This window comes from Anser cygnoides, chromosome 2, assembly GCF_040182565.1.
Source record: "Anser cygnoides isolate HZ-2024a breed goose chromosome 2, Taihu_goose_T2T_genome, whole genome shotgun sequence".
In the NCBI taxonomy this organism is placed as follows: Eukaryota; Metazoa; Chordata; class Aves; order Anseriformes; family Anatidae; genus Anser; species Anser cygnoides.
The window spans coordinates 7,427,921-7,454,372 of NC_089874.1; the positions used below are offsets into that span (position 1 = coordinate 7,427,921).

The 26,452-nt window shown below is 40.6% G+C and overlaps 2 long non-coding RNA genes across 6 annotated transcripts; both read right to left on the minus strand.

The window, feature by feature from the left end:
- Window positions 1-877: 877 nt before the first annotated feature.
- LOC125182616 (uncharacterized) lies at window positions 878-9,680 on the minus strand. Its single transcript, XR_007162725.2, has 3 exons — window positions 9,443-9,680; window positions 1,099-1,190; window positions 878-1,009 (listed from the first exon to the last, which is right to left on the minus strand). It is a non-coding gene; the product is annotated as an uncharacterized lncRNA (long non-coding RNA).
- Window positions 9,681-9,719: 39 nt separating this feature from the next.
- On the minus strand, window positions 9,720-26,303 carry LOC106046948 (uncharacterized). Of its 5 annotated transcripts, XR_007162723.2 has the most exons (4): window positions 24,290-26,303; window positions 22,422-22,510; window positions 20,261-21,833; window positions 17,860-19,852 (listed from the first exon to the last, which is right to left on the minus strand). It is a non-coding gene; the product is annotated as an uncharacterized lncRNA (long non-coding RNA). The 5 variants fall into 5 exon arrangements; XR_010828938.1 differs by lacking the exon at window positions 17,860-19,852 and adding exons at window positions 9,720-10,701; window positions 11,017-11,084 and having other exon boundaries at window positions 20,261-26,303; XR_010828935.1 differs by having other exon boundaries at window positions 22,422-26,303.
- Between the last annotated feature and the right edge of the window lie 149 nt (window positions 26,304-26,452).

Genomic DNA, 26,452 nt, shown 5'->3' on the forward strand with positions numbered 1-26,452 from the left:
CAATGTCATCTCTGCATAGAAAGTAAGTCTCTGGGAGATCTGATTAGGCATAAATATAAAAAGTGCATTTTCTTTTTTGAACCACAACAGCTTGATAAAGGACCTTGAAGCTGATTTTTCAAGGTTCACACAACCTCTGTTGGTTCTGAGAGCCAGGAGACCCTTCCAGTGATTAGGGCACCTCCTGAGATAAATCATATCTATTTTTTCATATTTCTTTCTATACACACACACACACACAAAAATCCATTAACAGGAATGACACTGTTCAACCCCAGAACTTTTCATAGTACTGAAGAATCACAGAAGAAATGGACAAAGCCCTATAAAGCATCTAATTTTCTCCTTACTGATTGTGATTCAGGATTTCTGGTTATTAGCCAGACATAATAGTTAGTGATTTTGAGTTGCATATAGAGGCCTGCAAGTTAGACAGATAAAGTCAAGAAAATTTTAAAATAGCAGATTACATGCAAAAGCAGTGGAAAGATACACTCATTTCAAGTATTGTGCAATTTTTGTCAGTCCTGCAAATGAAGAACAAAAATAAAAAACAAATAGGCTTCAAGAAGAGTCTGCTTTTTTACTTTCTTTTCCAACAGTATCCATAATACAGTATGTCAGCTAAAAGAGCGTTTACAGGAGGCAGAGGCATAGTTCTTACCAGATATGTGTGGGCACAAGAACAAAAAGTATCTTCAGCGGTAAAAACTTGAAAATACTTCCCTGTTCTTTCCAGAAAGCTGGGAAGAATTCAGAGAGCTGAAGAACTACAAACTCACTTTCTGTGAGCTTTGTCTGTGTAATAATTTTGGAATTTATTCCTTGGCATAGAGTGAGTTGGGCCTCATGCAGTACAGTAGGCAGTAATGACCCTTTCCTCCTGGAGCAAAGTGGGTGAGACTGCTCCAAAACATGAGCTTTTTACTGTGCAGTGGTGCAAATGTAGAAATCAGTGAGGTTTCAAAAAGCAATCATAAGCAGTCAGTTCCAGGATGGTTTCTATGAGCTGAAAGGAAAAAAAAAATTGCAAGTTTAGCTTCAAATTTATTGTACTGATAAGTGTTGGTGGCAAGGTGTTGCTATCCAAGAACATACCTGTAACAGTGTTCCTCCACTTGACCTCCGCTCAAGGCCAGTGGCTAGACTCTGTTCAGGGAAAGCAAAATTGCACTCACCAAATATATTTCCTGCATAAAACAATGCAAACATGTTTTCTCACATGGTATTAACTAATAACAGCAGAATACCAGAAATCACATTATATATGGATACCCAATACGAAGGTGACCATTCATGGATGAATAAATATGGAGCAAAATAAATAAATAAATAAATAAATCCCAGAATGATATGAAATCTCACCTGCACAATGGTTTCCAGAAACTTAGAGCACACACTGAGACTTTGCTGGTCTACAGAGCTTGGAAGGTCCTCTGCATATCAGAACATGCACAGCAAATTGCAAACATCACAAAAGCACGAGATCCGAATGGTAACTTCTTGTTTTCATGAAAAATAATAATATGTATTTCTCCTATACTGAGAGCACGGTCTGTTCAAATTAGTTTTGCTGGCAACAATACCTATGCATTATTTAATCCCCAGCTAGCTATTCTGTCTAAAGTTAAGGTGTTGCAGAAATTGTTTTTATGTTTCTCCATGCGTGATGAGCACAGGCAAGAAGCGCAGGCACAAAGTGTGCACTGATGCATATCCAAGATCTCATCTCACCACAACGAAAGGTGACATGTTGGGAAGGATGCTCAGAAACAGCACTTTCATCTACACTAGCAAGCCAACCACTGTCAAGGCATGGTCCTGAGCACTGTCCTGTGACTGCCTGTATTGTTAAATTGCTCATGCAGTCTGTGCAGAGTTTTGGCTCAGGCCAACTACAACTCCCCAGGACACTGCCAAGGCATGGTTCAGGAATTAATACACGTCAGGGATCTTTCCCACTAGGAAGTCTGGACATGGCTGCTCTGTCTCAAAGAGAAGAGAATTTCACTAGAAGCCTTGCTGTACCAGTTGGCCTCAGGGCATGAAAGCCATCTGTGATCTGCATCTTGGACCAGCCCCAAGAGGCTGGAAATGTCATATCCTGGCTTCCCTGCACACTTTGGCTCTGTACAATCAAGTTGCTCCTCAGTCTTTTTGAGGCCTGTCAGTAGACCACTTCCATAGGAAGAGGCAAACATGATCCCCTTCTATACTACTCCTGTTTCAGCAGAGAATGAGATACAAAAAGGCATGCTCTACACGTTGCGCTGTGGTGTATAATGCTGGAGGTACCAAGGGTCGTAATTATTAGCAAATCATTCTGCCACACGAACGGCAATGGATATATGCATTTAAAGACTGCAAATTGCACATTGCCATAGCAACGATGTAATTCCAAAAGAAGTATGTATTTGTAATGTAGCAAGCATAGATTTAACACATTTCATTTTTCAACTCCATTTGAGATTCTGAAGACAGGGGAACGGCTTTAAACCTCTCAAACAGTGGTAGAAAATGGCAAAAAAAAATGACAGTAAGGAAAGATTTATGGTTATGTAATTTCATGTCAGGAAGAACTTTTGTTTTGAAATATCTCCAAATAACTGCATCATGTTCTTAAGATGATGGTCTAAAATCTCATCAGAAGGGTTTAAAGAGCAACAAATGTCTAAAGATGGTCCCAGAAGATAAAGGTGATCTCCAGCCAGGATCCAACCAACTCCAAACAGATATTTAGTTATTGTAATTCATTGTAGCTTCATTGAGATTATTATTTTTTTCTTTATTGAAATTTGATTATGTCTTATTATGCAGAGTAGCTGGACTTTGGAATCTTAAATTAACAATGAAGAGCTAACACTGTAGAGGTGTGCATAAGCCCAGTAGATAACATGTAGGATAAATTGGGTGTTAAAGAAAGTAACTGGCTCAAGGAGAAAGTCTGGACCTTGAAGATAGAAGACAAAACCAAAAAGAATCAAGAATCGATCATGTCCTGTCAATGACAAAGAGTCTGTAAGCATGATGTTTCTAGAAAGGGCATAAAGTACCACACGAAAGGCACAAAGCACAGTTAACAGGAATCTTCAGAGGTATGCTGGCACTGCTTTCAGAGTATTTTCTAGCAAACACCCTCCCCCTAAAATGAAAAGAAAGCTGACAGGAAAAAATCAGTTCCTACCTCTAACTGAAAACAGCTTAGGTCCCCATTTTGGGCCAACTTAAGTACCTTCAGCAGAAAACTGTCAGTCTTCCTCTGAGTACTCAGTGCTGAAGGGAGAGCACAGAGAACGGTCTTGAAATTGTGGTATTTTAAGTCAAATTGACCTCCCTATTTGTGGTATTTGTTTACTCTTATTCAGCCATCAGTTTACAGTCAAACAAACAAGCAACCAGCAGGAAAATGTCATTTCAGTGAATGAGCACACGGTCAGAAGCTCACACAAAGTGCTGGGGAAGTGTGGGAGACAATAGGAAGTATCAATAGGGTGTACTTGCCTGCAAGAATCATGGAGGGATGGGATGTGAAAGATCTGCTTAGAAAGAACAGTTGTCAAGATCATCCACTTGTAAAGACCATGGAAGTCACACTTGCAAGGGTGAGAGACAGGGTCAGCTGCTGGGGAGAAAACTGGCCAAGAATCCATGAAGAACGATCTCTCGTCTGAAATATGTCAAAGACAGCTGCCAACCAGACTGAAAGAAAGGCGGCTTCTTGGCAAAAATCTTGCCAAATTGCATGAAAAGAGTAATAATAAAAGTCCTAAAAAGTCTTGCTGCCGGCCCTGAGAGGTCACCGCTTACAGACTAACAGCAAACCTGAGGGAAGGCTGTGTTTGAGCCAGAATTTGGAAACAAAAATCTCCAGGTGTATACTTAGCAAGATAACTGGTGGAAAGTGGCTGAAAGGTCTGTAGCATCCCTTTAGCACCACTAACAGCACACTTGGGCTGGGTGACACAAAGCCCTGGCCCATGTTTCCTCCTCTTCCTGTCCCCTTCCCTATTCACCAAGCAGCTAGATCCAGCAAGGCTTAATGTAATGAACTGCTAAAATCCTGCAACAGCTCCTGCACAGCTCCTCACGTGAAAATGTACTGCTGTATGACAGAAAACATCAGGAAATGCATGGAGGAGAAGAACAGAACCTATATACTGGAGGAGAATAAGCAGCAGGAAGAAGACTGAAACAAGAAAGTTAAGAAAAATTAAAAAGTCATGGGACTCACAAGCAGGTGAGTTGCAACCAACTTTCACATCTGTTGCTGCAAGCATCTCTGCAAGCTTCCCAGATGACAGGAAATGTATAACCTGGAACTGACAGTCTTCTTTTTAAATACAAATATTAATTTTCAGGTCCCAACCACTTTTAATTTCTCCAGCACACAACGAAACAAGGGTGGAAAATGTGGGAGACTTTCTAAGCTGAGTGAATTATACTAAAACTGTTACTCAATACCCAAAAGATTATAATGGCAAGTGCTTTGTGCCTGGGAACTCCTGATAAGATCCCTAACACATCTGTATTTTGAGTAGCATATACTGTGAGAGTAATTAAGTAATGTATAACTGATTAAGAATATAGGAGAACCATGCATATGTAAAAATCACCATAAACAGGGCTAACTTCGTAGTAAAGGCAATGCCAAAGTAAAGGTCCAGAATTGCTAACATACAGACATAAACATATGTGCATATGTGGTGTATGTATCTCAAAGTTGGTCCCAAGCATTCCATAACAAATTGGCCCCTAGGTAACTGTATTTTCTAGGGAGGAAGAAGTGTGGATAGTTTTTGCTGGAGGCAGGCCATAATTACTAAAAATGGGACTAATCCTGCAATCTTATCATAACGGAAGTTATTAAACAAATATCTCACTGCCAGAACAAAATGTAAAATACTTGGTACAACGTGTTTGATTTTTTGGAATATTCAGATTTGTTTTTCAGATGCCGCTCTTAGGCAATTGCTACTTAGAATTTCCTTTTTGGTGTTTGGCCTAACAACTACATTATTCTTCAAATCCTTAAGGTTTGCTATCATTCAACTCAGCAGCAAGACTTGATACCTGACTGCAAAAACTTGAACATTGCATTTTAAACCGGACATGAAGGGACAACTTTTCTTATTCATCTCTTCAGAATCTGACAGTAATCCCTTAGCAAAGGGCTTAGGCCTACCAGAACACAGACGTGCCACTAAATTAGGACAATTTTAGGAAAGATATTTTCAGTATGTTCTGCTTGTTAGCACTAAATGAAAAACTGAGGAAACCCCAATAGCCAAACAAGTACATGCCAAAGATAAAACAACTGCTCAGCAAGAAATCACACAAAAGTTACAGCTTCGAGGGTATTGTTGAATGAAGGATGCTGGTTTCTTATCTTTAAAAAAATTAAGCCTCTCATGAATTCTATTCACAGTAAAGCTTTTTCATTATTTATCTTCTGTTAAACAAATACTAACAAAGTTCATCCCTAGAAGTGTATGCTATTTTCCTCTTTAATATCTACTGCAAGAGACCAGATATTTCAAGGTACAAAAGCTAAATTAAAACAACCCCCTAAAACTGAAGAATTGCTTTAAGGAAATTAAAAGAACATGTTGGTATCAAAGCATCTCTGTTGCCGGGCAGGAGGAAACATGTAGTTTCTCCTTGAAAACTGGAGAGCACTGGAATTAAAGATTTATACGCTCTTTCAAAAAGCGTCAGCCTCTCAAAGTGTTCTCAGCTCCCACTCAAATCAATTAAGCTGAAATCTAAAGTTGATACAAGAAGAAATGTAAATAAATTGACTTGTATACGTTTAGTTGAGGAATTAGAAGAAGTTTCTGAGCTATAAGAACAAGCAAGTCCTGAACAGATTTTCAATGAGAAACTGGAGGGGGGAAACAAAAAAACCAACCAAACAAACAAAAAAACCAATGTGCAACATATTCATGAAAGTGATTATACAATATGACATGGGTAATAACAAGTGATTGGAATATGTTCCCATGCAGGATGTAAACATTAATCTCAGAATTAAGCCCACCACGGTGTGACTACCACAAAATTTGTTTAGGATTCACAGCTGGATACTACAACTGAAATTTCCATGCCGTTATATTGTCCACGTATTGCCCCCACCTTACCTCTTACTCAGAGAAAAAAATGTAACCATAAAATCTCAGTCTTCTCCAACTAGAAAGCCTATGTTGAAAGCACCACATCTATCAAATTTATCTTGGGTTATAAACTAAAATTAAAGGGTTGACTCATTTGGGTGAAATACTTTTATTTCCTTAGAATACTGTGGATAGGAGATAAACTATTAAAATTCTTCAAGTCCTCCGAGGTTCTCCCAGAATACGTGTGCTTGATCAGAAGGAAAGGTGAGTTATCCCAAAATTCATTGGGAAAGGATAAGAGCGACTCATGTTATCATAGTCCTACAGACCAGACTGTGAGATTACTCTGAACATTATGAGACATACATCACGAATGTTATGAGATGTAAGCCAAAGATGGTGTGGCACCACTGTTAGAGTAAAAAATCACTGTTAGAATAGAAAATCACAATTGACTTCATCATCTGACTTTATAAACCAATAGCACACCAAATATCAATTACCCTAGTAAAGGTATAACAAAGGTATAACAAAGGTATAAAGCATATTGTAATGCAAGTAAACTTTTTTTGTAATAGCTCAGAACATTTTAGGAAAGAAATGGTCCTGTGGTATGAAATCTGGGGAAGTGGAATACTCCCAGGGCACAAGGCAATTCTAGCTGGAGGAAATGGAGCACAATCAGTGAATAAGGCAAAAGCATCAACATACACATTATGGAAGGCAAACAAGCGGGGAGGCCAAATCAGTTCTCAGAGGTTCCTGGATGTGGGAGTCCCAGGCTACAAGCCCTCTGCCACTAGTATTGACACAGGAATGGATTGTCCATTTTGTCCCTTTTGTCCCCCCTCAAACGCTGCAAGTCACTGTGAGTTTCACCTCCAAGCCAAATGTCACGGTTAAGCTTCAGTGTTAGTGGTTTGCTGTCACAGTTGTGCAAATGGTGAGCACCTTGTCAAGCCCTCAGAAACTTCCTGAAATCAAATGCTGAACTTGTCTCTTGTGAGTAACAGAAAACCACAAACCAGCCTTTTCATGTTCCCTTATCACATTAGATCTTACAGCTCTTTCTCTATTCTTATAATGAGCCAAAGTAAACCTATTTTTCATGCGTTGCCATTAACCTGTAAAATTTGCATTTTCTCCTTTGTTAGACAGAAGAGTTTTGGAGCCCTTGGTGATAACCATTGATAGTCATTGCTCAACATTTTAAAATGTGCCTATTTAAACTTGGTAGGAGTATTTTGCAGGTTTTGTTTTAGTGTTTCTCCAGAGTGTTTCGTGTGCTTTCTGCAAAGAAAATAAATAGATCAAATATTATGGCAGCACAAGTTGGTCAATTATTAGCTTTTGCATACCCAGATCATGGCCTTTCTTTACAAGGACACATGTTAATATATAATAGGAGTGTGCTTCAGTTCTTTTTAAATCGATTTTTCAGATGCACATTGCAATCTTATAAGGCCAGCTGGCAAATAAGGTGACTAAAGAGAGGCCTTTGAGAAAAAGAAGCCACTAGACACACAACTGGAGCTAAACATAGGAAATTTTTTTTTAATTTTGTACGAGCCCCAGGCTGACATTTGATATACACCTCATCAGCCTCATTTAAAAGTGGGTGAACTGTGCATAGGAGAGTTTTAAACTGCGATTCTACACTTCTCAGATCAGAGTGGGCCAATTTTATAAGCCATTTTTTCAGGCTACTGATGCCTACCACAGCTGTGCCTATCCCTGTGGAGATGTAGTTGCTATTTAGCATACAATATCATTTTCAGGATGTCGAAATAGTAACAGTGGAGAAACTGCAAACAAGTTTAATCTGATTTTGTATACAGCAGGTGAGGTGGCATGGAATCCAAAATGTCCAGGCAAAATACACACTGCAATCAAAGTTTGCATGGCAGGGGCAGAACTAGGAAAATAAGAGAGAAAAATATTTTATTCCAAGACAGATTAAGGCAAATCAGAGTTTCCTGAACCAAAAGATTCCACCATATAGTCACAGATAAAAATGCCCAGAGAAGAACTGGACAGAAAATCAAGGAACAGTAGCCAGAAAAAAAAAATAAAACTGGCTCATGCAACTAGAAGACAAAGACTGGGGAAAAAAGAAAAAAAAATAGTAGTCTGGACTCACCTGGTTCACTGGGGAGACTTTTGATAAGATAAAGAAAATCATATCAGAACAGTCCAGTTCAGGCTTCAACAAACTGCCTGAACTTTGTACTGTTGTGCCAGATATGGGGCAGTTTTAATGCAAGAAAGACTATACTACAGGTCATCATAGCATGCTGAGATCACGTTTATTCTGTACCGAGTTCAAAATCTTACAGAGCTAAAAGCACCTAAACAAGGTTACACCAGAGTTGTAAAGGTAAGAGAATTGAACCCTCCTATACACAAACCTGCACACATAAACAAAGAACTCTTGAGTGGTACATTTAATATATCTAGTGGCTAAACTCTCCCATCTCTTTGCTAAGCAGAGGTGTGAGGGGCTTAGAAGGAAAAAGGTCCTCATAACTAACAGGAGAGTTCCCCAAACCCTCTTTCTAGAAACTCCACTTCTCAGTTTTGATATCCTTTTACCTTCAAGTATCAAATCTAAATTACTAAAAATGAGCTAATTTCAGCTGCATTTTCAAATGAGATTATAATAATAATACATTATTTATGAATTGGATATAATATATTTATAATATATTTGAAAAAAAATAGCACCCTGTCTGAAGGGGCTTGTAAAGGAAAAAAGAAAATAATTAAAAAACGAAGCAAGGAATGTGTTCTAATCAAAGTGTATGACAGAAAAAGTAATTAAGCACTTTATAGAGAACACTGTACAGAAGTGACATGATCTCCTTCATTACCATGAGTCTGTGGATCCTAGCACAAGAAATAAGAAGGGAAAGTGTTACTGGGAGTAGGTGACAAGACAGTCTGCTTTAGGCTAGGATAGCTGTTCCACAAGACTCTGGGAACTCTCTTTATCAACAGGAACATGAAAGATGCAGCTCTAAGATTTTCTAGGTGTACCAAATCTGATATAAACTGCAGAAACTAATCAGTCATCCTCGTACTGGATGAGATATTGGAGCAGCTATGAAAGGTCTTTATTGCCAAGCACAATCTTAGTGACAGATCTTGTTGTATCATTTTGTAATTTTCTCCATTACTGAAAATCTTGTGTTCTTAAGTACTGTTTTATCTTTAATCTTCTCCCACGATAAAGCAGGTTCTACACATCTGGCAGTTATCAAATGCAGCACTCCTTTCAGCATCATGAATCAATTACTTGGTGGGTAAATGGCAAATCCTGGAATACTTACCACACGCCACCTGTGGGACTCCCACGGGTCACCAGCGGGATTTACCATTGAGCTGCAAGGTCTGAGCCGCGGGCAGGCAACACAAATTCCTCCGACGAAAAGAGACAGACAGCAAGTTTGAGTTGGAGTGTCCTTGGCACAGTAAAGTAATGGAAGAGCTGGAGATTTACAGTCACCATTACAATGCTGTTTCTTAAGCTGACAATCTAAATCACATCTCAGTTTATATTGATGAGATTCTCTCATGTTACATGTCTCATGTGACAGATAAGTGAAATGCAGGTGAATCTAATTAGATCCAGAAACTTGACAGGAAATAAAGAAAAATGGTTTTGGAACTGTCTGGGTAAATCTAGGACAAACTTGAACACAGCAAATGTTTTTCTGTTTTATTCTCTTGGGGCTTAAAGTGTGTTCATCCGTAGTTTGGGATTGTGTCCAATTGTTTTATGAGTTTGTTTTTCATTTTGTTGCATCAGAAAAAATCTATATAGATACCTGGAAACCTTAGATAGCCAGGTGTCTTTTAGCAGTAGAGACTTTAACCTGGTCACCCAACACACACACATGTTTTTGAAGGGTAAGGTTTCTAGCTCTTAACAGCTGTGAGCAAAACCTCAAGAATTGCATCAGTACAGACAGACAGGTCAGCAAGGAACCTGGAATATGATTTCTGAGACTCATACATCAGCTCGAATGCCTCCTAATGGCAATTTGAAGGACAACATTGTTAAGTAAGTTAATCATTAACTTATTAATACACTTATCAATTATAATTTTGTTCATTATTGTTTCTATAAGAAAACAAAGACGGATCAAAACTTACACACAAATGCCTTCCTTCGTTCCCCAGACTGGGTGATATATCTGCTACTGTACCACATTCCCTACCTTCCAGTCAGGAAGAAACCAATCTGGCAAAATAACAGACCTCTGCTGGCAGTTTTCTTGCAGGCAGTTTCAGGATGTTTACTGCCAAACCCCTTGAGACCTGCCTGTCAAGGGTACTGTGTGCTCATGCTTCTGGCTGAAGTGGGGGCTACAGCAGGTCCCCCTTGCCCCTGTCCCTCGCACGGACCTGATCCCACATGGTTCATTCACCACCACTGCCATTGGAGGCCTGAGGAATGAAGAAGGAAGGCAACAGGCTCATCCACTGTGGGAGTTTTGCTTAAGAGAATTCTTCCAGGGGCTGAGTTCTGTGCTACTGTATCCTCATAGCTAACTCAAGACTCGCAAGGCTTTTCCATTTCACAGGGCTGTGGAATGATAAAAGGTTTAATTCAGATACACTGAAGTAATAACATAACGTGCTACATATCCTTGAAACATTCTCCGTGAGCCAAACGGAATCAGACAAAAATGTTTTAAAAAGCCATAGGTGGAAAAACAAAGCTGTCTTTTCTTCTGTTCTGAGTCAGCTTTGGTAGGAAGGGATATACTGCCAAAACTGCACAATAATTCTTCTGCTTTCAGATGTGGAAAAGAGTTAGAACTGAGCTACAAGAATATTGCATTATAAAAGGACGATCTGAGAAAGTACACATCCTGGGGATTACACAAATGTCACTGACCTTACAGTTCCTCCCGGTTTTGTTCAGGCTCTGTCTGGACAGCATATAAAATATTGACGATCTAGTATCTGGAAAGAGATAAACATTTAATTCCAGGTGAACACTTTTGCTTATGGAGAAGCCCATTGCTGTCGGTAGTGCTTGCTGTGTACACAAAAGCGTGGTAACTGTAGTCTAGCTACAGCACCAGAGTTTTGGGTCCTGACTTTCCGAACTGCTCAGTACAGTGCTCCAAGAGCAACCTCTAGCAGCTGGAGTGAGGCGGCTGAATAATTTTCAGACTAGGCCCATAGCACCACATTGGACTGGGCCTTTCTGTCTTAAACTTTGCATGACAGGGCAATGTGCATTGCTATTACTCTAAGGGAATTTCTCTCCTTCTGTTTTTGCCAACAATTTTGGCTACCAAAGACTGCTGTGGAAAGAAAAAAATATATATTTCCCAGCTTACCCTCTTGCTTCCAACCCCTCGTCCCTAGAACACACATTTTTTAAGCACCTTTCTGCGCAATACACAAAATAAAGCAGCTGGCTGCCCAGAAGGCCTCACCCAAGACAAAACAGTAACAGTCCTTCAGTTAATCTGTCTCCCTGGCTCCACCAGACGCCAAGGAATCCAGAGCCTCCCAGGCTTCTGGGAAGCGAGCAGATGTCCTAAAATGCCGTAGGTCAAATCATTTAACGTTTCTTTGCTCTCCTCGATCTATAGCTGCTGGGGTCCTGCTAGTCCTCAGCCTGATGGGGAATGCTGATGCTCCGGTAGCTGTGCTAGCTGGCAGGATGCTGTCACTGCTAGGATTGCGCTGCTCCTCTTCACACAGCCAAATGAAATCATCTCCCAGTTCCAGAAAAGGCTAGGAACTGAAATTGCCCCTTTGTAAAAAAGAGGGTGGGGGCACAAAAAAAAAAAAAAAGGCAAACAGGAATGTGCGTTTAAGTGGTTGTGGTTCTTTGCTTGTTTTTGTTTAGCTCAACCCTTGTGGTGTGTTGGAAGCAAAGACATAGCCTTGAGCTAATGCCTGCAGATTAAAATGTAAGGTCGATCACTATCAAAAACGTGTGACCTTTGTGACCTAAAACAAAGCTCTGAGTAATCATCGCAAGTGGCAATATGCAAATTGAAGAGTTAAACATCCTTAAGCCATCAGGATGACGCTGCCAGGTAGAGCACCCAAACCTTCAGTTCCTCTACAGCTCTGCCAGCTAAAAGTTTTTACTTTTCATGGTCTACACTGGCTTTCCTCTCAGGGCTGGATTTCACTGTTACATATGATGATGATTTTAGTGTACCACTCTCTCCACATTCCTTTGCTGTTAGCAGCAACTACTCTTGCCATTTCGGTCCTGTGCCTGAGATACCCATATGGATCTCTATTACTAGAAAATGAGAAAATCTCACAACCTGTATACACTTACTTCCCACTACTCCTTATCTCCCTTCCCGGTAGGTCAGGGACATCTTATTATTGCCATTGAGGAGCTGAGGAAGGGAGGCCCAGTGAGCAGTGATTTGTACATGACGTCTGGTGGTCTAAGAAGAAACTGAGCATGCATCTACCAGAGATGCTGGTTGGAAGCCAAACCAGATGACCATGTTTGAACCAAACAGAACTAAATTCAATAAAGGCCCTCTGCAGCATTCAGTACAATTTTATTTATGCCTTGAAATAGCATATCTGTTCCCCAGATCTTCCTATCCAATTATTTAAAGGCTTGGTCCAACAGAGATAACATACAGAACCTGACTGTCAAAGATCTGCTGCCAGCTGCAGTCACCTGCAGGGACTGGGAAGAAAGACACGTCTGATGATAGCATCAAGACTTTGGCTGAGACAGTCAAGCTTCATAAAGCTGTCATTGTTTGAAAAGGGATGTCTGTTCCTTCTGCATCAAGATGGAACCAGCGATGATCCATCCCCTGGATTTTACCCAAGGAAAGGCCAAAGAGAGACGTGAAAAACAAAGGAAATGAGCAGACCGCTGCTGCCTGCCTCTGCCCCCAACCACAACCCACACATGCTCAGTTTGTTGTTTTGGCAAGGAGAGCAGGCACTGAATAAGCGAGAAGAGCTGAAACTGGCAGAACAGTCAGAAAAGTATTTAGAGGTTGTTTATGTATGAATGATTGCAGGGTGGGAAGGGCAGACATCTTCTATTTGGATACATCAGGTAAAGCCCTGGGGGCAGCGCTGAAAACAGAGCCCTTTGCAATCAGATGAGTAACATGATCCTGGCCTGCTTTCTCTTCTCCCTCTGTGCCGATTCCAAGTTATAGTCAAGCTTTGCCTTGGAGTCCTACCGAACATTAAATTCGCAGGCATTTGCTAAATCCTGCTATAGCCCAGAGGATGCCTACTACTTTAATCCCCTTTGTTAACAACTCTCAAATTTTCTGTGTTGTAGCCAAGATTCGCTTGCTGGCTCCCTCTTGAGAGGCCTTGGAATATTTATATGGTCTACTTACCTCCTTCTGAAGTACTGCTATTCAGCCTCCTATAAAGGAGGAACAAGCCCTTCACTAGGAATATAGATATGACACCACCAGCTACGCCAATCAGATTCAAATCCTGAGTTGTAAACAAGAAAACAGTCCGAACGCAATGCCCATTTTCCACAACTAATAATCTGACTCAGAAATCACCGTTATTTGACATGTCAGATGTCGCACTGTTCCCTTTATTGTGAGGACTGAACCCTTTGTAGGCACAGCCACTGCGGGGCAGTAACACATAAGCATTCACCGATGCACACGTCTTAGTGTGCCTTGCATCTCCCAGGATGCTGCTGAGGCTGGTTAAGCCTTGTTACCCTCTGCCTGCAGATAGGGGGCAAACGCAAAGGTTACGTGGTAACATCCTCTGCTGTGAGCAGATTTCACCAACCGGGGTGACTTAGTGACTTGGGAACAATTACAGTTTTTGAAGGTAATGCTGAAATAAGACAGCACCAAAACTGCTTTTCATAGTTTATGTGTCTATTCTGAGAGATGTTGTCAACAGCTCATAGCTTGAGGATGTATGAACTTAGTTGCACACGGTGCCAAATTATATGTTCTCAGGAGGATCACGCCTACATGCAAACAGGCAAGTTGCTATTTGCTTTTGCCATTTTCCCAGAGGAAACGATGGTGCCAGACAAGTGTGAGCAGACCAACCTCATATAGTATGTGAGGCTTTGTGGTTTCAAACTCTGGAAGTAGAAATGACAAGTACTCCCACTACACCTCGTGTAATTTCCCAGGGAAGCAGAACGGTGACTCTAATTCAGGAGAGCAGGAGATCCCCCTCCCAGATCAAGTCTCTGGGCTCAGGTACACAACAACTTTCTAAATGTAAATCAAGGTTTTGTTAGAATTTCTCACTGTTCCACATTGCCCTGGATTCCTCGAGCATTTGTACTCAGCTTAAAGGTAGATTTGGCCCAGAGCTGAAGAATGGAGATTGCAACTGATAGTAGGCTGATGATGAAGAGATAACTACTGGAGCTCATAACCATCACCTAGAGACATAAGTAAACTGAAAGTATACAGTAGCTATTTTTTTCCAAGTTGGGATTCTTGCCATCAAAATGAAGCCAAGGAGATCATTAAACCTGGCTTCGGTAAAACACTGAAAATTCTACCTACCTACTTGCTAAAACCAGGAAATCAGATGCTACAGCCACTGCTGAGGATCAATTTTAAGCCAGATCTCTGACATTAAGCACTACGGTGCCACTGTTTACTGCGGCAGTCTTTGTCTTGTCTGACATTCATTATTTGATGGACCAAGGTTTCCTGAGTTTAAATATATTCAATAATGAACATCAGCTTTATTTAATACAACTTAGTCACTGAGCAAGAAAAGAACCTAGTTTTCAGTTTATCTCTGTAATACATAATGCAAGAATTTTCTGAACCTTTCCTTTGCCCTCTAAGCATAGATCCCATGAAACAAAACCTTTATTTCAATCAAAATTTGCACTTCTTGCTAGACTAGCAGATGAATTGGCTTACCATGCCAAATAAGCAGATGAAACAGATTCACTTAATGAGCTCGGATAAGAGAGGGAATGAAGGAAGAGGAAAAAGAAAAACTAGCCTCACAGTAATTCAAATACATTAGCTAGGCTGCTTCATTCTTCTTTCTGTAGGTGCCAAGGTATGAGAAGTAGACATTGAAAGGTAACTGATAAGCACCCAGGGGTTACTCAGTCTGAAGATAACACTACAGACTATGCCACATAGAGAGCTAGCTCTGTGTGTAGAAGCCTGAATGTCAGAAGCAACCTGGACCTGACAGTATAGAGCTTTCTGAAGGTTAACTGATCCTCCTTCGGAGCAGGGTGAAGACAACAACCGAAGACAGTACAGAAGCTACACGCCTCCTCGTTCAGAGCACCAGGACTTTTAAAGACCATGCAGCTCTAACTCCAAGAATTAGCAGGCTGAATAGCTGCCCTGTTCCTGACGTGCAGTTTTCTCCCAGGTTGATGTGACAGATGGGTGCTGCAACAGGCAGGAATCATATTCAGAATCTGGCTGGGGGAGCATGACAAAGGGCTCACAATCTACACATGTCTAGTTCTTATTCTGCCCACCATTAGGTTACCCTAGCTATCTAATAGGACTTTAAGAAACCTTGCTAGTCTCTCACTTTTTTTTTTTCCTTTATCTTTTTCATGGGTCATTATGGGATAGAAAGAACTAAACTTTTCTGTTTGGACTTTGTTTTGGTCAGGTTTAGGGAGTAAGTATTTTTTGATATAAGTCCCCACTCATATAAAGAATTGTACTTGGAAAGAAAATTTCTGAAGATTTTAGCTAAAAAGTCTTTTTTTTTTTTGTCTTGTATGGACAGTAAATACCTTACACACATGGAAAGGTATACTTATTTTTGTTGTTGTTTTGACTAGTATGGAAAGTCACAAAGCATTTAAGATATGCTGGCTAACTTCTGATTTTGGAAAGGGGGAATATATTTGGTGTTGCTAACCAACCAGCTTTGCATCACCCTTTGAAAGGTAAAATGATTGCAAAGTTTGATATGGCTATACATGACTGGCTACAAGAAGGGCACGTTTGTTTCAAACCTCAGTTGAAACAGATACATTAGAAGGGAATAATCTTAGGAAGATCTCCAAATCCAGTCCCTTTATGACAACTTTGCAGCTCTCAATCCGTTTTTGAAATCACTAAATTGCACATCAAAACATGTGGGGCAGCATACTTCTGCCAAAAAAGTGGTAATAAAACTGACTGGGAGATACATTTCCCGAAGGGAATTCAGGCTATTCAACACATTGCTTACCCTGTGTACTGTTGTGGGGACCCACCTAGTGAAAGCATGAAGAATTGCACCAAATCAGGAAAGGAAAGAAAGGGAATATTGAGCCAAGGAGACAAATAATTGAACAATATAATTTAGAAGCTTGCAAGTGGTGAAACATGTGGCTAGACATGAGAAACCGCAAATTCCAGCCAAACTACATCTAACCACCATCTGGTATTGCTTTGCAACTCTCAGATAACATGGCTCTATAATATGGTAGAGCAGAAACTTGCATTTAAAAGAGGGGATAATATATTTTGGTTTAGCTCAAATTGGTACGGTGCCATTGGGCATCTTTGGGACGTATGCTCAGTATTACCAGTCTGAGAACTGTCACAAACAGGAGTTGGTCTCTGTAAATTCAGAATGGCTTTACTAAAAATCACTAGAAGAGATTTCTCTTTCTCTTTTAAATTTTAATCTGGAAATATAAGACAACTTTTTACACATATGTCAAATTTTCAAGGTCTTATTCCTCTGTCCACAAGGACTGGAGGCTTTCATTACAATGAAAGCTGAATTTCTGACCTTATTTCCTTTGGCAGCAAAGGCTATAAGAACAACACTAGTATTGTTTGGTTTGCAACATATTTTTACATAATGAAATGCTGCAAATTTTGTTACAACCAATACCGATCTGTTCAAAGGGATTTTGCCCTCATTTCCTAAATGCCCTGTCCTCACTCATCTAATTCACAAGAGAACCAAAACTTTCATAATTAATCAATCTCCAAAATATGTCGACATAAAAATCAGCCACCTAGCTAAACCCTGGTATTTTCTCTTAATGATACGAGATGACATGATCTTTTTTCCATCATAAGGACATACAAAAGGGGCAGAGATTTAATATTCAGAAAATAATGAAAATAGCTTGTGAATGAAAACATCTGCCTTTTTTTTGCCATCTCAAGATCCCACAAAAGAAAGTTGCAAATATTGAGTATCCAGTTACAAATGGCTATGTTATAAGGTAGGAATTCCCCCCAAACCTTAATATCACTTGCTTTAGATTCTGCTCATGTGTATACATTTTTAGTTCCACACAGTTTATGTGACTTTATTTCCAGAAGAGTCCTGGAAAACCAGCCCCACAGAACCACTTGCTAGCATCGAGTACTGCCACTTACGGTTGGTGAAGAGCCATGCCAGTTTAGAGGCAAGAACAGGATTTTAGTTTATCTCATCCTTATTACAGTGTTCTTCTCTCTTCCTTGACAAGACTATTGCAAGAAAATCCCTACTCTTCTAAATCTCCCTCATGCCAACTAGCTTAATCTCAGACCTTGAAAATATTTTATTTCCACTTTTTTCTTGTCCCAGTTTTCAGGATACTACTAGGTAATTATTAGCATTTCCATAACAAGGAATACTTTTACCGTTTTCTGCTTAAAAGTCTGCAAACGCATTTGAATACAAAAAGCTCTACCTGAAAACCAGGACTCTGGTGTGAGTCTGTCCTAGCAGTCAGAGCATTGCTATTTGGGGAAACAGGGATTCTGTTCATGGTTCTGGACTACAAAGCATTAAATCACGCAGGCCATACGTTCCTTCTGCCTACACAGCCACTGCTGCCTCCAAAAGAAATGGAAGTAGGCACTAGAACTGGAATGGCAGTCCTTAGGAGCAGTGATTTTTGACCCCAGAAATAGGAACAGAAAGCCTCGCTCCCTAAGGCCTTCCTCTTTGGCTTGGCGCCTTGTAGTCCTCCTTTCCCCTTCGCAGAAATAGTCCCTTTTCTCTTGTCCCTTCCCTGCTTCTCCTTCCTCTTCTCAGCAGCCCCAAGCAAGTAGAAATTGCTGTAGGAAGAAGAAGACAGGAGGTATTGCTGCTTGTGGCAACCGCAGTTGAGACGTGACTGGAAAGGGCAGGTCAGGGGTTCCTATAACTCTCAAGGTGGTGTGGCAGAGACATCTGGGTGAAGAGGGAGACACCTCTCTGCAGCTCTCCAAAGCCTCTCCAAGCCTTCCTTCCACCTATAGCATCCACAAAATACTGCTGACCTCTTCCAAACTGGGATTTCCGTGCGGGATCCCCATCACCACCCCCCTTTGTGACTTCTCTTTGCCTGTCACCCAGCATCCCCCAACCCCTGCTACTGAAAATGTTACTCAAAACTGAGATTCTTTTTATTGTAAATAGCAATTAGACCCTAAATGGCACTGCTACCAAGCCCCCTTCTCCAGCTTTGCAGCTTTCTGTAGCTTCCATTTACCATTTACGCTTTGTTCTCCTCTATCAACGCCTCGGATGTTTTATCCTGCTCTGACCATGTACAACAGAACGAAACAGTGGAGCTTTATAACACCAGGGGGCATCTTACAGCCTGCGCAGAATGTTACATTATCCCCTTGTCCAGTGCAATATCTGTCCAGGATAGATTTTAGCAGTATTTATCTTCCGTTTTCACCATTTTCCTTAGGCTGTATACTTCTTTCAGAGTTTGACATTTTCAGACAGTGCAATAATGGCTTCCTCCGGTCATTCATTTAATTGCCTACTAATAATCCTTCACTAAAATCATTAACACAAAGGTCATGTTATTTGCATTAGGGCTTTTTTAATAGTCCCAAAAATTATCTTGAGCTTTTAAATATTTTTTAAATGATAAAATAATGAGTAAATGTAAAAGTAACTGCACAGCACTTTGATTCTGCATAGACCAATTAGAACATTCGTTTTCTACTTTGTTTTCATAATTTATTGAATTCAGGCTTAAGGCATTTACAAAACTTACATTTTAGAAAGACTGCTTGTGGTAGCCTCCCCTAGCACATTCATCTGGTAAACCACAAGTCAGTAATGCAATGAAGAGTATGTTGCTGATGGCGATCCTCTTTTGTTTTGTTTTTTGTACTGGCACTGTGCCTACAAAGTGTAAGAGAAGTCGGGTGTCCTTGTTTGTAGTGACACATAATTGCCCAGTAAGAAACTGTGTTTGGCCACAAGCGCTTCTAATCTAAATAGATAAAATAGATATAGGATGCGGGGGTACAAATTTTATCACCATACTGCACATAATAAATGAAGTCATCAAGCAATAAACCCAGACTAATAGAGGGAGCCTTGAGGGACAGTCATGTCTCTAATTCTTGTCTTCTCAGCTGTAAGAATGTGATTTCAGTTTCTCACATATACATAATAAGATGGGAAACACAACTATCTTTGAATTTCGCATATCATCCTTAGAAAAACAATACAAAGATGAAGTATATCGCTAATATATCTCAGGCTTCTGGAAAAAAAAAAAAGAAGGAAAAAAAAGGAAAAAAAAAGAATGATCTAGTGTGTCAGTTTCCAAATGGTTGTATAGTTTTTCATGAAGATTGTAACATCTTGAAAAGTTTTTAGTGGGGGGATTACACAAACAGCAGACTAGAATGACAGACTGTGGAGGGAGTGGTGGAAGAAGAAAGGGTACAAGACCAGTTCACCATATCCATCTGTGATTCTGTGATTACAGCAGATAGTAAAGTTGCTACAGAGCAGCAGGAACTGCCTCCAGTTGGTTATGAATCAGCATAATTCTGTAAAACCAAAGGAAAAAATAGAACTAAGATGAAACTACAAATATTACCAGATAACCTTTTGCCTGTTACGCATACTTCTTTTTATGCTTTTCTCAGTGCTAGGAAAGTGAAAGCTCCATCCTTGAGAACGCAGAAAATTAAATTTCAGTATGAAAAAAAAAAGGCTCAGCATCCTGTTGTACAATAGGTATGGGACTCAAGGTTAAGATATTCCTTGGTGAAAGATACTAGGAGGATTACACCAGCTATGAGGAAGACTTAAAAGATGGCAGCACAGACGTGCCACAACTCAGGCCTTAGCATTCTTGTCTCAGTTTGAACCCTGTCTAGCCCCTGTTTACATGACATATATAAAGGTCTTGGTTTCCAGGCTTCAGGAAACCTGAATCTTTCTCATTTACTTACCTATGAAAATTAAATTTCAGACATTTTCATCAAAATAGGAAGACGGAGTGGTGCAGTGATGCAACGGAGTGAGCACTGAAGGACTCCATTCTATTTTTCTCTCTGTGGCTGCTCTGCTGGATGACCTCAAATAAACAACTTCATCTTTCTGTGCTTTAACTTCCACATCTGTAAAAAGAAGACAATGAGACTGATCTCCTCTGCAAAGAAATTATTTTCCTCTTCTTACCTGGGTGTAAAAGCAAAGGTGGAAAGAAACTCTGGGTATGATTCTAAAATAGTTCATTGGGAAAATGCCAATTCAGTTATGAGATTTCTGGGTTTTACTGATTGTTTTCATTCTCAGAACTTTGCAAAACAGTCCAAAGTGGAACAGAAATCAGCCCAGGCTGGCCCAGACCCGAAGTTTGTGAAGTGATCTGAGCACAGTTGAGCAATGCTGGACAGAATCTTTAGCCAATTACCTCCCTTTACAGATTCCAAGGAATGTTTTATTTCAGGAAAATGACAGAAAATGTAACATCTTGCTCCCAGCTCTTAGCAGTGAGAACTTCTGAATACCGAAAACAGACAGAATTTTGTCAGCAACACTTCAAAGCTAAAACACAACTTTTCCACAGTTCTGGTAAGACTCTACCGAAAATATCCAAAAAAAGTCAAAGCATGCTGACTTATTTATTAAATAAGCCCAGCCCAACAGGACAGCATTAGTGCTAAAAATTTATTCATCCCAACTGGAAAATTAGAGTTATTTTAAGTGCTAGAGGCTGTGATAGTCTGCTTCCTCCCCCACGTCCCCAGCCTGACCTTATGATTTCTATGATAATCCTGCTCGAGCAATAACCACCGGTGGCAGACGTGATGGATGTGTCTGGGTTGTGATGGCTGCATCCGTCTCAAAGTGGATTTGGTGGAGACAGACAACATCACACCAGCTGAAAGCTAATTTGAGCCATGCACCCACCTAACCACAGTTGATGAATGTCCAACTCAAGCCAAATTTGGCAGAAACTAATACCTGCAGCTGGTATGCAAATATGACTATTAGTCCATTGTCTTACCCCGTAAGTGGTGAGCAGCCCAAGAGCCCTTTGAGCTCACCTGCCCAGCAGTGGGCTGTTTTTTCCTTGAGTAGGGCTGCCTCTCGAGGTTACGCCTGCCGCAGAGATCACTCAACACTGGAAGACTCCTTTCTGCAACAGACCCTTGGTAACTGACTAATAGCTTGCTAAACTTTGTCTGCTAAGATGATATCTTAGATCAATTGTGCACGTGTAATCCTTTAGACATACACTGCTGACCAAGTCTGGGACTAGGACTGGATCCAGCCACACCGAGGCTCTTCTAAGTAGGAGTTCAGAAAGCAAGGGGGCCCTCTCTGAACCTTGTGACCCCAAGGAGGGGCTCCCCAGCACATCTGACTTACCCTGTCCTCTATCCTGGAAATAACCTAGTGTACCTTGCCATCAGTGGAACTTTGTTAAGATGCATAAACTTTGTTAAATCACTACTTTATATCAAATACACCATATTGCAGCTCCTGGCTTCCAAGTGAAGCGTATATCATTTCCACCTGCGACAGAGAGCGAGAAGAAAATTCCTTCAGCTTTCCAAGTCATCTACTTATCACTCAGATTTTCTACTTATTTTTCTTTCTAATTTCTTTAGCCTGAATCTTAGCCTGAATTCTCCATTGGCAAGTTCTGCTATTCTAACAAGACCAAACTGGTCTGATTCACAGGAGAGTGTGAAGTCTGGCATCAACCAAACTTGTTTTGATTTACCTTTGTGAAAAAAAAAAATATATATATATATATATGTTTTCAGTTACAGGATCTAATAGCTTAAAAGTTGTTATTCTGGTGGCTTCATCAGCAGTATCTGTGGTTGACCCAGAACTCTTACCCAACACTTATCTTCTAGGCTTAGGGATTTATGAAACAACATTCACTGTCACTACCCATCAATGCATCATTATACTATGTACTGTGAATGTAAAGTTTCATGTAATCATTATTACAAATAACATCTGAGTGTCTTAAGAAGGTTTTTCGTATGTAATCACCTGTCTTCTTCCCCTAAATCAATACCAGTCAAATCATCTCAATGGTTTGACTACCTAAAGAAACTTAAGGAAACAGCATAATAAAAGCAAGTTTACCTTCTGGTACAACCTGGCAAACCTCTAAGTTCTGACACCTTGACTGAAGTGTCCCCACATAGATATCTTCATGTGAGTCTAAATTCCTCCTAGGGTCAACAGAGAATTTCTCAACACAGATAATAAATAATTGGAGAGTTATACAGATGTTGAAAAACACACTGATACATTTACTTTAAGGCTATCTGAGTAGCTTGCTACATCAGCTATGAGCAGGGTTCAGCTTGCTAACCATCAGCTTAGTTACAGGTACGATAGTCTGAGAAATCAAAGATGCCCCCATGAGACTGACAGATATGACAGGGGGTTTTTGTTGTTGTTGTTTCTTTTTTAAGGAGACCTGCATCTTCTTGGAACAGGAGCTGGAGGCCAGGTACGAACCTCTGCAATGCCTAACATGGAATTAGATCCATGCATTTATGTAACTAAATCCCACATTAGTTCTCTACTGAGTATAAAGGGATCTTAGACATCTGGCTCACATGGAGACACCTACACGCTGAAACCCAAATTTAGGTGTTTTAGTTAATCTGACAGCTGAACCCACCCCTTTACTTGGAGATTTCCTGAGCTGGCAGCTGCATTAGCATTATGCTTAACGTGCCTCAAAGGACATTTTTTCCATGTCCGTTTCTAATCCGCTCAGGAGGACATTTATACTTTTGACCTCCACGATATACTTGCAGCAATTTACAACTGTGACTCAAGAGCAAACATCCTTTTGTTTCTTTTAAATTTATTACCTGAAAACTTCACTCAAGACACCTAAATCTTGTGCCACAGGAAACACAGAATTCACTTTTTCAATAACAGAAGACTTTACACCATTACCGTGCTCCCTCATACTCCTTTTCCAAGTTAAGTTGTTCTAGTTTATTTCAACTATTTTTAGAGAAGCAGTTCCACGGGTCTGCTCAACTTTGTGCTTTTCTAAGGAGGCAATTCCATATCTTTAATCAACTTGTCATTTTTCTCTGTACCTTTCTTGGTGCTTTAGGGAGAATTCCATACAATAACATTCAACGTGTCCCAGCACTTCAGGTTTTACAACAGTATCGCATCTTATTCTTTGTTCCTGTCCTAACATACCTAACATCCTCTTAGCCTTTTCACCTACTACACAGCACAGAACTGATGTTTTCAATAGACTAGCCACAACAGCTCCACAGATTCTTTCCTATGCGCTACTAATGAATTTAAGGGTATGTGGGATGAACTTGTTCTACGGGCTTTTCCTCAGTAGTAGGTCATAGTCTCTCTCTTCTATCCAGGCATCTATTTTTGCAAAGCTGTTCAGAATATAATCTCTTTGAGATCTCCCCTAACTTCCAAATTTGCTGAAAATGGCCCAAGAGTTCAAGAGCGTTTGAGAAGAGGGAACAGATCAGACAAACCCATATACATACATATTCTGAATTTTCATTTGACCTTCTCTCTTATGGAAAGCGGGTAAAAAAACCTGTGATATTTAACAAAAAATAACTGGAAGGAAAATTCGGGGAGCAACCAGATATGTGTCCTGTTTGCTTAAGTACTCCAAATAAAATGTCCAGTGCTTTCAAGGGCTTGTTTATCCATTCAAAAGTGTAATCATGTAGAAACTCTACTAGGCAATGCGCAGACTCTGCCTTTAGTCATGAACAGCCCCTACACAAACTATTATGCAGGAAATCACTGAAACAAATGTAATTTATCCCAGTTATTAAAAGAACAGTTGGTGTTTCTTCCAGTCTCCTCCATCACAGCTGGTCAACTTTGTTCTGAATGATTTGGATGTAGAAGAATAATATACATTAATTCTATCTGGGGATATTCCTCTTCTTTTTCATAAAGTAAAGAGACAATTTAAGAAATTAGGCAGGACTCACAGAATATTTTTTGCAGCTCAGTGTCTCTTCCTCATATCATTTCTGTGTCTAAAATGTGCCTAGAGAAGGAACATTTAATAAATGAAATTTCAGTGCTTGAGTACTTATGGATCCTAAATTCTGACTATAAGCCACACTGACAGAGTATTACTTCAGGTTGCTATTTCTAGCCAGCATTTTTATATGAATTCTTGCCCCTTGCTGTGAACATATAGGAAGTGGAGCAATTAGTTAACACTAATGACTTATTGTAGAGCATATTAAATATTTGGGCTGGAAAGATTATCATTACCAGGGATTTTGAGAAATGACATATGTCTCAAGGTCCTTACAGTGAATGACATTAAGAAGTAGCAGTTTATTAATTGTTAATAAAATGATAATCCAGGCACCAAGGAACCTCTTTTCAGTAAGAAATTAAAATAGCTATTTGGGTAGATTAAATACCTGGAATTACAGGGTAGGCAAGAACTGTCCAAACTAGAAGGACTACAAGGATAATCTTTCTGCAGAAAGCAGATAGCATATGCACTGAAGCTGCTTTTACTTGAAACAGCTTAACACACACCTACAATCCTCAGGCTAAATTATTACGAATGAGAGATCAAAGCTGCATATTAGCTATTATGAAATAGGAATTACGAGAAGCTGGCTGATGGGGTTGCTAACTATATGGCTACCTCATTTAATTGCACATATTACTTTCACCTTGATTGCTGCTGCCTCCTTGCCATCTGCCAGCTAACCCCTCCATGGACTGTCACTCCTTTTTTTCTCTTACTGGAGCTTCTGATTACATGCTGCCCTTTTGGTCCCTGTACTTCAATGCTATAACTAGTTTTTTTGACAAGTTCTGTTATTCTGCTCTGTTTGTGTTGTTACAAAACACCTTGTTGTAATGTCTGTATACCAGGGCTAATATGCACCAAATAATGCACTCAGGTATGTCAACCTTGTTTAATTTGCACTTTACTAAAATAAAACCTGCCATCCTCAAAATGTCATTCAGCAGCTATCAAAAGGTGCAGGCAGCTCAAGTTTTTGCATGTGGGTATGCTCAGAAAAGCTTCCAGTCCTGACTATGTTGAGGAAGTCAACACTTAGGTCATTCCTAAACCTCGCCAGGGTTTACAAACTCAACATGCCTTCCAGTATCACTCCTCAAACGACACCCACCAAGTCAGGTTCTGCACAAATACAGATGAGTGATGAAGCTGCCCCACCACTCTTTTGTCTGAAAATCAGTGGTTAGATCACTTTCTCTGGATCTGAAAGATCTGAGGGTTCAACACTCCTTTCCACCTGGCAGGATGTCAACTCTTGTCCCTGTAGGTGTGCTTTAACTGCCACGCTCAGGTTATTTCAGCATTGTTGTGGTTGATTTCTCTCAGCTTTCTCTGTCTTCCTGACGAACTGCTCCATTCTGCAGGCGATAATCACTGGGGCAGAAGTATAAGAGTGATAATAACTTTGTAAATGAACAGTTGGGGCCCGATTTCAGACTTTTGTTTTCTAAGCAAATAACCCATCAACCTCTACAAACCTGTTCTTTCTCACAGCTTAATACTAATTACACACAGAAAGCAGAACAGTTTTCAGAGGCGCTACTGAATATTCTCTGCTAGGACTGCTGCTAGTGTCAGGCAGGTATTTGTAGTTTCATCAGGGGGTGAAATTAGTCCCACACACGCCAGATAACTCCACGGCAAGGAAACCCACGCTATTTAACCCAAACATCCCCTGCTAGCCTGACCTCCAGCTGTCTCTTTTCTCCCCTTCAGAGCCCTACAAGTACTTCCAGACACCCTTTAAGACCACGAAGCCTAAAGCAGGCACCTCCTGAGGGACTGGAGAGGGTTTTTGCCCTCAGAGAAAACTGCAAGCGAGCTCCTGGCTATCACCCTCAGGGTGCCCAGCGGGCTGGGCAGAGGTACAGCAGCTCGGGGGTGGCAAAACCGAACAAACCCAACCCTTACTCCGGGGTGGGGAGACTGAACCCACCCAACCCGACCCCCTGCGATGCTTCGGAGCCGCGCACGGCTCAACGGGGAGAAAAGGAGGGCGAAAACCCTGCCGCAAGCCCTCTGCCCGCGGCGCTCGCCATCTTCTCGAGCCGCCCCAGCCCCCCCTGTCATGGCGGCCGCGCCCCGGCCGCGTCACGTG